Genomic DNA, 12218 nt, shown 5'->3' with positions numbered 1-12218 from the left:
AGATAGATAGATAGATAGACAGACAGACAGACAGACAGACAGACAGACAGACAGACAGACAGACATCAACCTCCCAGAAGAAGGATTCATCTTGGCCGAGCACCTTGGGGGAAAGCCAATTTTTTAAAAACTTTCCTGATGGCTAATAAGGTTGGGACCATCTGAATTTCAGGGGAGATCATTTTAAAGGGCAGGCACCACAGCAGAAAAGGCACACCAAACAACCTCAGATGATATTGTCTCAAAGGAGGAACCTGGAGTAAGCCCATCTGGTCAGAGTGTGTGGGATGGGCAGAAATAACAGGAGGCAGGCTGCAGATAACCCAGTCCTGTGCTGATTAAAGTTTGTATATAAAAATCAGCATCTTAAATTGCAGCCAAAAGCAATTGGGAGCCAGTGCACTTTGCAAAGTGGTGGTATTACATGGGCATACTATGATGAACCCATAACTTCTACATACTGGACCAACTGCAGTTTCCAGATGTTCTTCAATGGAAGCCCTATTGCATGAATCCAACTGGGAAGTGCCTCCCAATCCTTGAATGGGTGCCATTGGCCCTGCTGGTCACAGGAATCACCTGCTGTTCAAGCAGGAGCTGTGAGTCTTGAAAGATGCCCAAATTGTGCACTGGCTCTGAATGGGGGAATTTCAACCACTCCAACATAGATCTTCTATCTCCAGTTCCAGGTTCAAAGGTGCCCCAAACCCACAGTCACTTGGCCATGCTAGGACTGAGTCCAAGGCTCTTTTTCCCCATCCAGCCTCCAGACATTGGGAAAAACATTAAGAGCATCATCAGGTAAGCCCAGGACACTGATATATAACTGAGTATCGTCAGCTTTCTGATGATGCTTAACCCTGTGCTGACGAATGATCTTACAATGGCTTCATGTAGATGTTAAACAAAAGTGGGGAGAGAATAGAGTTCTGAGGCATTCCAAAAAGCAGGGGTCTAAGGCTAAACCTTTATCCCACCACCAACACTAACCAGAACTGACCCTGGAGAGAACTATGCCTTCCACTCTCATCCCCCTGATATTATCCAGAAGGATACCATGGTCAGTGGTATTGAAAGCTGCTGAAAGATCAAGAACGGGCTGAACGGGTGCATGGCCACTATGCTGAGCCTGCCTTAGGTCAATAATAAGTGCAACCAAAGCTGTCTTGGTCTATATCCTGGTCTGAACCCATACTAAAAGGGATCCAGAAAATCAGTTTCTTCTACTGCTCTTTGGAATTCTTTAGAGCTGACTGCCTTCTCAATAGCCTTCCCTAGAAAGAGATTGTTGGGGATAGGACAAATTGTTCAAATCTGAGGGATACAGATATGGCTTCTTGAGGAGTGGGTGAACCCCTCTCCCCTTAATAGCTGGTGGAACTACCCCCCCCAAAGATGCATTTACCACTTCATGGATCCATCCATATGACACTTTCCTGGAGGCCTTGACAGCCAGGAAAGGAATGGATTGAAACCCAGGCAGATACACTAAAGTCCTCAAGGATCCTAACTACTTCCTCAGGAATAACAGACTCAAATTAATCCAGATCACTAGACAAGACTTAATCAACTCCTTAGGATTCCTTCCTGCACAGTTGGAATCCAACTCAGAGTAGATTTGAATGACTTTGTCTGCAAGATGCTAACAGTATCTTCACAGAAGCTCTGCAAATGCTCCCCTGGGTCCATCCTTACCAAGAAGGACCAGAACATGTTGAACAAAGCCAATGGTAGCAATTAGCAGACACAACAAGAGTGGAGAAATAATTATATATCACTGCTCTTATTGCCATGAAATAAACATTAAAAAAGATTCTTACCTGCACTTGGCTGGATTCTCTCTTCACCTTCCTCCAGTGGTACTTTAGGCATCTCTTCTCCTGCTTCATCATTTGGAGATGCTCTGAAAACTAGATGGCCTGCCAGTGTCCATAAACAGAGAGAGTCCACACAGGACTTTTTTTTTTTAATATCACTCTTGTTAATATGCCTCCCTCATTATTTTTTACCTCACAAATCATCATTTAATTTGCTTCTAGTTTTTGTTGCAGTGAATGTCAGGAAGTCCTACAGATGTGTGACTGTCATTTCCTATTATGTCCAGGTGCGTCGGGCAGTGTTGCTGGAAAGACTGTGAAGGAGGAGGGCAGGGGGTGGGCTTCGGTGAATGGGGTCGATAAAGCATTACTAGGATGTTTAATACCAGTGCTGAAATGGTTTGAACAAATGGCTGTTACAGTCAAAATATTGGTGAAGTTTTCAAATCATACAAGTTTTACAAAATTTGGTTGCCTTCATTCCTTTGTAATGATCAGACCTTCCTGCAAATTTCATCCCATTCTGACAAAAAAAATAAATCAAAACAATATAGGCAGAATTTATTTATTTATTTGTTTGTTTGTTTGTTTGTTTGAGGCGAGGCGAGGTGAGATGAGACGGTTTATTGATAGAACTGCACACACCAAGGGTTTATCCACATTGCCTAGTTGATTCTTCACCAGAATGAGGCAGCAATGTTTTTAGGGCAGAAATAAATGATGTCAGCTTTCACTCACCTCCCTCCCATTGCAAGCTCTATCTACAGGGATAAATTCATGCTGTAGTTTAGAAGTCACATTTTGCTCTTAGGTCACCTCAAGTAGTTTTGTCCAGTTTACAGGCTAACTCAGAAGTTCATTGGCTATTTTGAAAACTGGAAGGAATGTTGTTCAACTGAGCCAAAGATTGTTATTAATACCTTTAGATCTCCCTTTTATCATAATTACTGTAATAGGATTGCTGTGATAACTCTTGCATGGTAAATAGAAGGTTGCTGAGTTTAAGCTCATCGGAATGGTTTTTTTAAAAAACAAATTACTATTTTTCTCTCTGAATTTTCTACTTCTCCCTGTGCTTATTTTTTTTTTTTAAATAAGTGCAGTAGCATACCATTTTCCCAGTCATCTGAGAGACAAGTGTTTAACCCCAGCTCCCAAATAATCTACAGGTTCTTTCAGCTGTTTAGGAGCTGAAGGTGAAACCCATTTTTTGTTTCCCAGTGAAAGAGAAGAATGGTTTTTTGATCTGTTTTGCCTTGTGTCCTAAAGTTACTCTTCTTCTACTATATATCTTTACCTTGTCATTTACATGACTTGTTTGCATTTTTGTCTTTGATTCTTTCAGTTATTTTTTCCCTGAAATTTTCCCTGAATTTTCTCCTGAATTTTTTTTACTTCAGGAGATATTTAAAACATAGAAAAAATAGAAGTACAAAAAGAAAAGAGAAAAGAGATTTACAAGCTGAATAAAACTGAAAAAAAGTTTGAAGCAACATATCAATGTTGTATGTTAAAGTTTCTTTTTCAAAATCTCAAGTCAATATTCAATAATGAATTAAAGTGGCCAATATAATATGAATCATGTCATAATGAACTATTAACAAAGTCTTAATCTTTAAGAATATTCCTCCCCCTGCCCTTACTAAACTCCAGCTTGCTTGATATATCACTCTTCCCATTTCTGTTGTATATCAAGTGTAGCTATATGGGCTAAAATTCACTTCAGAAGTTTTGTCATTTTGTTCCTTTCTTCATTTATATGCAGGTACAATATATCTCTAACCCCCTCCCCCCCATACTTTATATAACATCTATTTATGCTACAGCTTTATTATAAATGCCATTGTCAGCATTATTGGCTCAGAAGTTACAATGCTTCCTAGGAGGCATATAATTTCATTATAGTACCCATAGAACTATAGAGAATATATGTGACACCAAAGCTTAAATCTGCTTACTTGTGCATACTAATTGTTTTGATGCAGAAATCTGAAATGTAAAAGTGACAGCTATATTAAAACTTGGGTAGTAGATTTTCATTATTTACTAGTGAACCAGTTTGCCATGAATAAAAGATAAGGAGAAAAATGATCATTTCCTGCATGGTTAACTTGCAAAACAGGTGTGCTAGATGCATACATGAAATACAAAACATGATTGAATGGATGTAATTTCATATTATTTCAATGAATCAGATTTTCAAGCAAGTTCTGAAAATAATCTGACGGTTTTTCCTTAAAATCTTCATCAAATGTTACAAAGAGACTATGACCTGTTTCACACATGATTTGCTTAACCTACTTGTTGGGTAAATCAAAATTGCCATAGACCATTGTTTATAGAACATGCTGGGTAAGATCATATAATATGTTAAATAATAACAAGCTTTGTCTGGTTTTGGCTTAGTATGGTGAATGAATATAATCATTGAATTGCTATTGACAGGTTTTCCTGTTATCTTTATAGGGGTATTTGGAAACCACCTAGTTATGAGCCCTGAAAGAATGGCCCCTGTTTTCTTCACTGGTTCAACTCCATCTGACTTGGGACAGGTCTTTGTCTCTGTCAGTCCTTCAAGAGAGACCAGATCAGGAAACAGACTCCACAGAAAGTCTAGAACTCTATACTTTATTGAGATAGGCTATAATAACAAAATCTTGTGTGTCCCCCCATGTCTTCCCTTCCCTCTTTCTTATACACCAAGAATGTGATATTATGTATAATTTTTGATACTGTAAAATGAGCCTGGCAACTGTGGAAAAACCTTGTACAAATATGGGGAGGATTGTATTTATTTATTAAATTGTATATCACGATAACTGCATAAAGTCTCCTGATGGTTAACAGTATGACAGTGATGAAGTTACAGATGGTTAATATATATGGCTGAATGTGTTTTGAGTTGCAGTTTATTCTACTATATATGTACAGTTCATTGGAAGATTCAACAGTCTGCTAAACATTTCCTTAAGGAAATCATTGTGCTCGTTTTAGTAAACCAGCTTGCTTCAGAAGCCACGGCAGGACAGACTGCTACTGTGTAAATCAATATAGTGCACAGCTAGCTGAAAAGACCTTTTAATAACCTGTAGTGTGGGGAGTGGGCAATTTTCAGGGAGAATGCTGGAAATATAAATGTGGTTATGTTCTTTTAAAGCAGTGTTGATTTCCCAAAGCTCTTCTGTGGGATTCCCAGTGCTTTTCTGTTCAAGGTTCACAATTCATTATTAATCCCGCAGAAGAAAGGCTGTCACATTACTTTACGAACATGTAGCCCTATTTGCACCTGGACTCTTGGAGGGGAAGGGCTGCAGCCTGGAAGTATTGGAAAAGAATCTTGGCCAGCTAAGTTGGCACAAACTCTGGGAAGTTGCTGCCAATCAATGTAGACAATGCAAAACGAGTTAGACTAATAGTCTAACAGTGGAAAACTTCCTGTCATATGATTTGCCAACCTAATTCTGATTTCAAAAAATCAACTGTATAGAAAGTATAAGAATGACACACTTTATAATGAATGCACACACATACACACACACATTTTGTAATTACACAGTTTCAAAAGTTAATTGCATTAGCACATTACATACCTGTTTTGTTTGTTAGCTAAGAAAAATGGAGCGTTCCTCTAAATAATATGCTAAATTATACTGTATTTATCTATATCATTTTGGTAACCTCAGTCATCTCTAAACCATCTTGTATTAATAAGTGCTCATTTAACAATTTGCTAACTAGTTAGCTTGTTTATAGGGTGTGTATGTATGTATGTACAAAAGTATCTATCTATGCATACTTTGAAAGTAATGTATAAGTACCCTGGAACTTTTGTGAGCACAAATGCTGTTCGATTATACAACAGCTGCATTTATTTTTTTCAGACCCCAGTGGAAGACCCAGTGGTAGAAGGAGATGGTTGTTTGAATGAGTAGCACAGATGTATTGCTCTTGCATGAATTCCAAAACACTGCAAACATTGTAGGCATACAAACAATTTTGTCCACAAACATTCTTCTTCACCCCACCTCTTGCATATGAAGGATTGGACTGTTCAAAATATTCTAGTCCTGAAGTCAACAGGAAGGAACATTTTCATCAGTCCAGTCTTTCCCTGTGTTCAGTGGGATTTACTCCCTAGTACATGGGCAGGCAAGTTTTTGTGGATGGAGGCCTCACTTAATGATTTTTGGAGAGCTCAGGGCCATGGTGAGTGGAGTGATGAAGAAAGTGGGCAGACCCACAACATGGATATGGGGAAACTGGAATTCCTTGCTGGGGGAATTTAGGAAGTTTTGATTTTAATTATGCCAGGTTTATTTTAGAGCATTGGTATTTGTGTTATCCTGGACTGCTAGGAGGTCAAACCAGTCAATCTTAAAGGAAATCAACCCTGATTGCTCATTGGAAAGATTGATAATGAAGCTCAAGCTCAGATACTTTGGTCACCTAATGCGAAGAGAGGACTCTTTGGAAAAGACCCTGATGCTGGGAAAGATTGAAGGCAAAAGGAGAAGAGGACGGCAGAGGATGAGATGGTTAGATAGCATCACTGAAGCAATAAGCATGAAACTGAGCAAACTCAGGGAGGCAGTGAAGGACAGGAAGGCCTGGAGCAATATGGTTCATGGGGTCACAAAGAGTCAGACACGACTTAATGACTGAACAACAACAACAATTTGTGTGTTTAGTATTTCAAAATGGCAGGAAATTACATTGCTGATGTTTGAAAATTACATTGCCAAAATTCAGTTGAATCATATCATATAAGGTTCTGGGGGCTACAAAAATAGTGTGAAGGCCAGATGCAACCCTGAGGGTACAGATTGCTCACCTATGCACTAACAAAACTAAAAGAAATTGTTAGAAATTAATAATTGTATCAGCTTTCAACCAAAAAAGGGGTAGATAAATAATAAAAAAACTGGAATATTGGTATGTATTCACAGTTGAGAGAAATGGTGTTACCTGAATTCAGTGGGTCTTATTTTTAACTTATATAGGATTGCATACTGATACTCTGGTATACATAATATTTGTTAACAGTCTTTCTTTGAAGTTGCAACATCTAAATCCAAAATTTTCAATGCTGTATTTTATCTATCATCTATCTATCTATCTATCTATCTATCTATCTATCTATCTATCTATCTATCTATCTATCTATCTATCTATCACATTTATATAGCTACCCATCTCACACAAAGCAACTCTGGGTGGCATAGAACAATTGAATAAAATAATAAACAGATAAAAAAACAATAATTACAAAATATGAAAAAGTGATTATTAAAATGTACCATTATCAAAAGGTTAAAAATTTTAAATTTTAAAATATACAAATTTTAAAATATACAAACTTTATATATAAAATAAATAAAGAGAGCAGAATATCAGTCCTAGGCAGTACTATCCAATCGCTGCAAAAATACATCACTAGATGGAGGAAGTAGGTACAGAAAACTGAATTTGTGCTGTCATCTAGTAATGTTTGTAGCCCACATCTAGTTATAATAGAACATTGGATTTCCAAATTCCTAAGAAGGATGTTGTTTCTTACTTAAACAGTGATGATGATGATGATGATGATGATGATGATGATGATGATGATGATATACAGTTTTCTTTGGAAAATGTTTGGCTGAAAGTGGGAGTCCACAGAAGAAACTGTAGAGCAGAAATCGCTTCAGGCAACTTTCATTTGGTCTAGATTGTCTATGAAACTAAGTTTTAAGGGACATTCAATCAATAAAGGGAAACTATTGGCATTCTAATAACATGGAACCAAATTGTATCTGACTAGCTCAGCATTATTTGGGAGAGCTGAATAGCCTGTTAAAATACAGCATTCTTTAGTAGCTTTGGTGCTGAGCCTCCTAAGTTCCACTAAATGAAAAATGTAAATGGACGGGATATGTAAAATTATCTTGCTTGAAAGTCAGTCCTTTGTACTTTGCTTTTTTATCTGCACTGAGAGCCAACAGTATTTTAAAATTGTTGGTGGGGATTATAAATTCAGTGGGATTCCTAATTGGACAGTCAAATGAGATTATATACTTAGCAATCTTATAAACATGTAGAAAACGGTTCTTAACAGAGCAGGAATGGGGAACTTTTGGTTGCAATAAAGAGATTCGCTGGAAGCTTAGCACAACAAATAATTAGGGATTGTTTTAGAAAACATATGGATATTTTAATAGTGACAGTAAGGCTGTCACTAAAAACTTACGACATTGATGGATTCTCTGTTATTTAGAATTCTTAGAAGTCTTTTTATCAAGATCTTATGACTTTTATGGAAGAGATGCTCCATTTCATAAGTTTCATGCAAGAATTATTGGAGACATTTTATAATCTACTTTACCCAGGAGGTCAGACTCAGTGAACAGGATGGTGCCTGGTGGCTACAAATTCTATGAATAACAATACAGTGTAATCTTGTGCTTCAGATTTGCAGTGTTTTTACAAAGTTGCTTGAGCATTATGATCTCCACTAACTCAAGCAGAAATAAGGGTCTTTTCCCAGTTATACACAGAAGGACCGAGACTCTCAGAAAACGACAATGATTCTAGTTGTGCACCATTATTATGCAAATTAATACTACAAGGGCCTATAGCTTCAGGCTGCAGTCTCAGGGCTCTTTCTCATGGCTCATTTAAAATGATATCCATCCATCCATCCATCCATCCATCCATCCATTCTCAATCTGATGAAAAAGTATAATGGCATAAAATTTGCTGCCCCTATTGCTTGTCCTTATCCTGCCCTAGGCACATTGCTGCCAAGTAGAGGTGTCCTTACTTGTCAAGTGGAGGGCACATAAAGGAAATGGACTGGTACTTTCCTCAGTTTTGTTTCCCCTCCCACCCACCAAATATCAGCAATTGGAGGGAAGTATCTGTCAATCACTCTCTTAATGAGGGCTGGGACTGGGGAAGAGTTGAGTTTTAATGGATGGCTAGGCCAATGGGTTTAGCCATCTATCAGAACTCACTGCAGATTTTGCACCACTGTTTGGTGTGGTTGGCGCAAAATGCAGCTGTCATAGGCCTGATGGGGGGCTCCACAGTTAAGTGGAATGAAGCTTTCCTGCTACACCATGCAATGTCCTCCATGTAACTATCTGTGAGAGGTGGTAGAAAAACTGGGATTGAATTAGTTGACAGATTATCTCATAAATGGTAATTCAGCCAGGTAGGGAAACATCTAGAAAAAAGCATTGCAAAGAGACTGCATTTTAAATAACTCACTATAAGGAAACTGGAAAATTTCTATTATAGTTTCTAAGATTCTGTATTTACTCTGAACTAGATTAAAGATACCTTACTGAAATCTGTGTCATTCTTGCTTCCTTGGTCTTGCCAGCTACATGGGACTTGACACTATCACCTGTTAAATTAGTCTTTTTTTTCTCTTCAAAACACGCATTTAGAACTGTTCTAAAAGAGTTCTAACTGGCAAAGGACGATGTAGATGGCCTCGATAAAAATAAGCAGCAACTATTGGAAAAATATTAGCTTAGCCCAGGAATTCAGGAAGGTGTGAGAAAGAAGTTGCCCCACCTTGATTCTTGTTGGCATAAGAGGGAGAGAAAGGGAAACACTGGTAGGCTCTCAAAATTCTGTCACTATAACCTCTATCAGTAAAGTAGAGTTCTAGTATTTCTTATATTGTCTGTTTCTTAACCTGCTCTCATTCAAAGGGTTTACATAACTCCAAGTTTAAAAATACAGGTTTTTCTGTATGTTTAAAAGGACTCCAACTAATTTGTACAATGTGTGGGGAGGTTGTTCAGTGTAGTAGGTGTCTCCATTCCACTGTACCACGTACCCCCAACACCTGTCACCTGTTAATGTGCTTAATGTGTCCCTAATGGGCTTAGGGATCTGGAGTAGGGACAGAGGCCAGTTTGAAAGATCCAGACTCTTCTGTTGCCAAACCAGATTGACCCTATGGACTGCATCCAGGGACTGGAGGAGAGGGCTTTACTTAAAGTACCAATAGGAGTTGGGCTGAATCCATTCTCCTAAGAATCATTTGACCATCCCACTAACAGAATGGTAGGTGAAGCATGTCAGATTGTATTGACAGAAACAGATGTATTAAGATAAGATGGAAACGCTACTTTAACACCAGAACAGCTGGTATTAAGGTTACTTCAGGTAGGGTTTGGGTAGTTCAAATGTGATGAGAACATAGGACAAAAAAAAGTTTCCAGGGCAGGTCTGAGCTGTGAGTAGTGAGGAAAATCCTGAAAATATATTTATAGACTTAGCCTAATCACAATTTTGTTAGCTATATATTACTGGATACTCTACAACTGGCTAGGTTCACTAAGCCATGAACTGCAGCATACAAACAATAATGGCTGGGATTACAACTGAATGGGCAAATCTACTAAGACAAATCTGAGCACATTTAGCTGATTCTAATATATGAGTCCAACCACAAGGAAATAAATTCCAATGAACTTGTTTCAGAGATGATATGTGTAGATTGTATGATTGGTTCAGCTTTCATTCATCCATACTGTCTTTTGCCAAAAACTATTTCAAATTTTTAGTAAAAATCTTCAAACTCTTTCCCTTGCTTTAGAAAATTCAAGTTCCATTATGATCTTTTTAATAAAACTAGTTAGTTTTTTTTTATTTTGGAAAGGTGGGTGGGTGGGAGGAGACAGCAAGAGTGAGAGCAAGCAAGCAAGCAAGAAAGTTTTACAGTCTCTGGAACAAAACTGAAGGGTTTTGACTGAGTCAATTCCTCAAGCCCTATAGATTGCCTCTGTTGTTTATACAGAATTACAGAATTTTGGAAGTTTTGTCATAATTTATGTAAGCGCTTCTTCTTCTGAGCAGAAAAGGTAGGGGTAAAAGTAAGGGTAATCTCTTTTCAGTGTGGTTCCAAATATGATTATGGATACTATTCCATAGAAATTTGAAAAGCTCTGCCCAAAATACATTTGCATTTGACGATATACAGATAGAAACTTCTGGCCATTGTGATTCTGCTAAGTAGCATCCAACAGCTCCAGTCACTATATTCAATGATGAGAGCTTCTGAGAGTTGCTCTCCAGAGGATTACTAGGCTGCATGATTCTTGGTAAGCCTGCTACTCCTGGCTCTACAAAATGAAGAATGGATGAAACAAGTGTTTGCTCAGTAGTGTTTCAGATAACATGTTCAAGGATGCTATCAGCTTGCTTTCTTTTTTTTTAAACCCTCATAATTAGTACTGTCAAAGCAGTTGTTACCTGCGACTGTCTCCTCCATATACAGTAAAATGCCATTTGGTTATAGTAACATATAACCTTGTGGGACACTGAGGTTACAGCCTAATTATAGTTTTAGCTGCTGACAAACAGTTCTTTAATGTTCGCATTGACAAATTACAGGTGTTGTGACCCAATGGAAGTGAGCGTGGAAAAAAATGCCCCCACTGTGCTCAGAAAGAAATGTGCTAGGCCAGAATTAAAATTAAAGACATTCCTGTCCAGAAATGATGCTATTTTATCGAATGGTGAGAAAAATCAATCCAGATGCCAGGCCAACAAATTGGGTTCATTTGACAATTATTTGATTAATAATTGAGAAAATGTTCATGACATCCTCCTGAGGAAAATTGACCCAGCGGTGAACAGCAGTCTCTGAATCCGCGCTCAAGTCACCTCAGTTAAATGGGATGATGGTAGTTTTCACTGAGAATGATTCTATCTGAGGTCACGGATGGCTTGAAACTTCTATCTATGGTGTTTGATGGCTGTTTCACCTCTGATGTCTCTTTCATAGATGCAATGTTGTCAAGATAATGCCACCAAAGTAACAGGCATCCCATACAAACTCATCCCAAACCATTCCAGGCTTGTATGGATTTTCTTGATATTTTTCCTGTATATAGTCCTGACAATTTTGGGCTTTAGGGTGATGAAATAAAGAAAACACATCCAATTAGCTAGGGAATGTCTTCCAAATGTATTGTAAATTGGCTGCATTATTAATTGAAATAGTCTTAAATCATCCTTAAGCTTTCCCTCCTTTTGTGTGTGTGGGGGAGGGATTGATAGCATCCGTAGTTTAAAAACTTGCATTGAGAGTATGGAACGGCCGCTTTTCTAGTTTATTATAGCAGACAAGAGATGTGCATGTGTGGAAGGAAAGAGTAATCAAAGCCATGAGACTAGTGGAAAAGAGGGAGAGGAAATGTAATTGGGTTTTAAAGGTCAGGGACTATCACAATTTACACTATCCCTTTCCAGCTGAAACTCTAATATCATCTCTGTTATTTATTGAATTTTGCAGTTTTACTGCTGCAGCAAAACAAAGTGTTTCAAATAAGGCATGCAAAACCATCTCTCCCTTATGAGAAAAGCTCCATAAAACTACATGTTTCACAAAATGAGCAAGTG

At 38.0% G+C, this 12218-nt stretch overlaps 1 long non-coding RNA gene across 1 annotated transcript; it reads left to right on the top strand.

Annotated features, from left to right (window-relative positions):
• The first annotated feature begins 776 nt into the window (after positions 1 to 776).
• Positions 777 to 4412, top strand: LOC148215065 (uncharacterized). The gene is made up of 3 exons (XR_015796919.1): positions 777 to 801; positions 2040 to 2104; positions 4284 to 4412. It is a non-coding gene; the product is annotated as an uncharacterized LOC148215065 (long non-coding RNA).
• Positions 4413 to 12218: the final 7806 nt, after the last annotated feature.

Source organism: Python bivittatus, unplaced genomic scaffold (assembly GCF_059951505.1).
Source record: "Python bivittatus isolate LINGU-HERP-01145 unplaced genomic scaffold, Pbiv_v1 ctg000480_np1212, whole genome shotgun sequence".
In the NCBI taxonomy this organism is placed as follows: Eukaryota; Metazoa; Chordata; class Lepidosauria; order Squamata; family Pythonidae; genus Python; species Python bivittatus.
The sequence above is the reverse complement of the archived record's forward strand: the minus strand, read 5'-3'. Positions and strand labels throughout refer to the sequence as shown.